This window comes from Pinus tabuliformis, chromosome J (genome assembly GCF_031772625.1).
Source record: "Pinus tabuliformis cultivar Carrire ecotype Pingquan chromosome J, CPIR1, whole genome shotgun sequence".
Classification (NCBI taxonomy): domain Eukaryota; kingdom Viridiplantae; phylum Streptophyta; class Pinopsida; order Pinales; family Pinaceae; genus Pinus; species Pinus tabuliformis.
The window spans coordinates 559,654,144-559,659,257 of record NC_142295.1 but is presented as its reverse complement, the minus strand read 5'-3'; positions in this window follow the sequence as shown (position 1 = coordinate 559,659,257).

The window sequence follows — 5,114 nt, the reverse complement described above, 5'->3', positions numbered from 1 at the left end:
CCTTATGCATCATTACCTTTACCTGATAATGTATTAAAAACAGCATTAATTAGGGGAATGAAGGAACAATGGATTGAGACATTAAACATTATGGGGAAAGGAGATATTTATCAAGAAAATTTTGCTGACATTATTGATTTATGTATCAGGAGTTCGAAAGGCAGCACAAGACTGAAACTAGTAGAGCATGATCGATTTGTAAGAGATAATAGAATTTCGGCAAAAGGAGTAACTCGTGCAGAAATTGGAAATTTATTAGAAAATTTTAAAACTGACATATTGGGGACGCTGACAACACAACTTGATATTATGCAGGCTAAACAAAAGCAAGTAGAAGCAGAACATAATTTGGCAATCTTCTGTCCCAGATGCAGGAAGAAACACAGCCACAAGGAGTGTCCATTAGATGCAGTTCAAGTTTGTGCCATTTGTACAAAAGACCACTCCACAGAGAGCTACCCCTCACTTCCTGGATTGAAAGAAGTATACAAGGAAGCAGAAGAAGAGCCAGAACCAGTGTATCTACTTAATCAGCGCCATCAATGGCAGTCGCGACAAACAGGTATGTTTTCAGACCCAGCTTCTTCTTTCCAGCCTTAGCAATACCATGCTCAACAATATAACTCAATGTGAAAAATCAACCTCCCTTCCCGAATTGGTCACAGCAATCATTTCCTTCATCATCTCCATGGCTGAGTCAAGTAAGCCAACCCAATTGGCCAAATTTTCCCTATACCCCACCATATTGGCAAAACAATGTTTTTCCACCGCAATGGACTCCTCCTACTTCATAGAGTCAAATCTGGCAGACAAACTGGCAAAGACTGATGAATCAGCCAGTTGGAACTATCCCACTCCCTCAACCTACATTGTCAGCTCTACAACAAAATCCCCAATCTAATTTAAGGCCGCAACTCCCAACCCAACCCAACCCCAATCCAAATAACAGACCGATACAGACCATTCAAATAATCAAAACATTAGAAACAGGAACCGATCTAAAGGAGTGTGATGACCTTCAATTAAGATCGGGGTGTATTATTGAAACAGAGGGAGATAAAACAATTCAAGTTGAAAATCAGTTACCTATAGAACAACCGTTACAGGAAGAGGACGCGCCCAGACAACAAATTCATGATCCAGCAACCACATCCTCTCCTCCATTCCCAGAATGCTTAATTATACCCCGACCTATACAACATCCTGATTTTGACATTCTGGGAGAATTACGAAACCTGTACATAAAAATCCCGCTCCTCCAAGCCATTCAAGACATTCCGATATATGCAAAGACTATCAAAGAACTATGTATAAAGAAACCAAGGAGGACAATAACAAATAACCCAAAAGTCCAAGTAGTTGGCACTTTATCTGACTTATTATCAGGAAAAGAAACACCCATTAAATACGAAGACCCATGAAATCCAATAGTAACAGTACAAATTTATGGCCAAACCTTCTCAAATGCCTTAGTTGATCTAGGAGCTGCAATTAACATCTTAACAACTACTACTTGCCAAAAACTGGGCATTACCTCAGTAGAACCAACCTCCACTTTATTAGAACTAGCTGATCGATCTGTAGTTAGGCCAGAGGGCACACTACAGGATGTCATGGTATCTGTTGATTCCTGGGAATATCTGGCCGATTTTCTGATAATAAACCCCAAAAACCGACTTGATGGACACCCATTGATCTTAGGCAGACCTTGGCTCGCAACTGCCAATGCTTATATTGGCTATCGACAAGGAAATATGACCATTTCTAGGGGGACAAATATTAAGAATCTAGCTTTATACCCCCCAGCGCAGCCAAGTGTCACCATAATAAAAACTAACAAGCACCCTGTATCATACCTTACAGAAAATATTAGATCTCCATTAACCATACAAGAGGCCCTCGATTTCAAGGACCAAACAGAAGACAATGCCATTAATAATTTCATTAGCCAAGCCGAACCCAGATCCCACGTACAATGTCACATGATAGAAGCAGAATTTGATAATGAATTAGAAGAGGACCTTCTTAAAGACACGCATGATCAGCCAATACCTACTACCTCTGTCTCGAATAGCAAAATTGTGGAAATTGAGCCAGGAAAAACTTTAAACATCAATGCCAACCTGACTTTACAACAAGAAAAGAAACTCATCCAGTTATTGAGGAAACATAAAGAGGCATTTGCATGGGACTACCCTGATATGAAAGGAATTGATCCCCAGTTATGTACACACCACATTTATATAGAAAAGGATGCGAGACCTGTTTGCCAACCGCAAAGGAGACTTAATCCTCATCTAAAAGACATTGTAAAATTTGAACTCCAAAAACTTTTAGATGTTAACTTCATCTACCCTATCTCCAATAGTAAATGGGTCTCTCCACTTGTTGTGGTACCGAAAAAGAATGGGAAGTGGAGAATTTGTGTAGACTATAGAGAATTAAATAAAGCAACACAAAAAGACCACTTTCCCCTTCCATTCATCGATCAGGTATTAGACACTTTGGCAGGAAAGAAATTCTTTTCTTTCTTAGATGGCTTCAGTGGATACAATCAGATTCAGATTGCCCCTGAAGACCAAGACAAAACTACTTTTACTTGTCCTTGGGGAACATTTGCCTACAGAGTTTTACCTTTTGGCTTATGCAATGCTCCTGCCACATTTCAAAGAGCTATCCTTAGCATTTTTTCAAACCTAATAAATGAAGGGCTCGAAGTCTATATGGATGATTTTACACCATACGGAGATGACTTTGATCTGGCATTGGACACGCTGGAAAAAGTCCTGCAGCGCTGCATTGCCACCAGGCTTTGCTTAAGCCATGAAAAATGCTATATGATGATGATTAAAGGGCTTATTCTAGGCCATTATATCTCAGCAGCTGCCATACAAGTATATCCAGCCAAAATTCAAATAATTTTTCTAATTCTCACCCCTACCACTCAAACAGAGGTACGCAAAGGCATCCACCCCCTTCACCTTTGTCTGCTGACGGATAAAGCTTCCGTCGTTTTGGAAAGTCTTACAGCTTCTTCACCCCAACTTCTCGTTGGTTATCAGCGCTCTCTCCAGACCCTCCTTCCATCGACAAAGAGATTGACTCAGATTCTTCTCTTGTCCATCCTCCTTCTTCCGAGCCTCGCTGTGCTCAGCCTGTTCCAAACCAACCATTGGTTGGGGAGAGTGTCAACTTAGGTTCACCACCTGTTCATCACTCTGTCTCGGAAGAGCATCATTCTCATGTTCTTCTCGTCTCCTCAGATTCTCCAGAGTTCGGAAACAACTCTCATATCCCAGCTGATCTAGGGAGTCCTCCTCCGGTCCCTAGGGGGCAGGGGGGCAATCATGCGATTCCCCCACCAAGTAGTTTAGCCGTCACTTTCGATTGGAGTCACCTAACTGATTTCCACCTTCCATCCTATGTGCCTTTCGAGATTACAGTATACACCTACGATAAGGTGGTACCTGGCACTGTTGGATGAGGGTGCGTCTGTCAATCTTATGCCTTCCACTACTTAGTAAGCTTTGGGCTCCCCAGAGATTGTTCCGGTTACACAGAATCTGTTGGCATTCGATGGAGAACCTTATCAACCTCTCGGTATCCTCCCAATGTTTCCTATTACTTTGGGGGGAAAACCGTCTATATAGACGTCATGGTTGTCCAAGGTGCGAATTTCAGTCTTCTCCTTGGACGTGATTATATTTATGCCATGGGGGCCCTCGTCTCTTCACTTTTCTGTGTGGCTTGTTTTCCACACAAGGGAAGAATAGTGACTATAGATCAGTTATCATTCTTTCGTCCCCCGGTGCCTCCTACGCAGCAGTCATCCCCTCTCGGTTCTTGCTCGCAAGTAGTGCCTTCTTTGCCACAGGTCAATTAGGTGGCTACCCATTCCGTCTCCGCATTTGCTGTTGATCATGCAGATGGTTTGGTACAAGATGTACTGGGGGCATTGGAACCCGCTCTATCATTAGTGCATCCTGACATGTGTTCCTCCCAGAGTGCATTTCTTCCATCCCATGAAGACCTATTAAGAGCCACCTTCTCGGATGGCCCATGAATAGTAGTGATGAGGATAGTTTGTTCATGTCTCAACCTCGTTAAAAAATGAAACAAGGTGTCACAAGGATAGTTTGTTCCTATCTCAACCTCGTTAAAAAATGAAACAAGGACACGAGGATAGTTTGTTCCTGTCTCAACCTCGTTCAAAAATGAAACAAGGAGTCGAGCATAGTTCCTTGTCTTGGGTCAAGCTCATTAAAAAATGAAACAAGGGTTATGAGGATAGTTATTTTTCATTGTGTCAACCTCATTAAAAAATGAAACAACTCCCTTTCCAAATCGAGTCTTTGATTAAGATCTCGTAAAATCCAAAGTCGAGTCTTTCCAAGATCCCGAAAGTGAACCTTCATTCCATCCACATCGTTGAATGCAATGAAGCTTGGGGGGCATGTACCTCGATTTGCGTCATTATGTTGGGGGCATGCGAACTTATAACAAGCATATTTTTTTGTTTCAAGCTTGTGTAAACATGAAACCGAATCCAAGCAGAGTTCTCCATGGTTCAAGCCTGTGTAAAAATGAACCCATACCTAATTTACATGTCGTGATTGTCGTCTATCCGCTAAATTCTACTAGATGAGCCTTGGTTGTTTTATTCCATCGCCACCATCTCTTTGGCCGATCATTTGCTTTCACTTGGTTGTTTTTCCTTTCCTGAGGAACCGCAGCGATGAGTGGTTTTATTACCTAGCCTCTTGACCATTACATGTTTTGAGTAGTTCCACCACTGCCGGAACCAGTTGCTACCCTTCATACCACTCGTTCCTCCAGGACAAGTCGTCTTTAAGCTCTTTTCCAACTTGAAGAATGAAAATATAGCTGAGTTTACCTCTTGGCTAATTAAAAGAAACGAGAGGTGGTCGCCTTTAAGCTCTTTTTTCGACCGTTTAAACACAAAAAAGATCGCCAGGCTTTTGTAGTTTCAGGCTCGTTATTGGTTGCGAAACGACATGCTTCTGACTGCTTTTTTACTTTTTCGGGTCGAAGTTACTATTTACGAAAAGTACTCCTCAATCGTAATGGTCAGGCGGTTCTTTCGAGTATCGTTT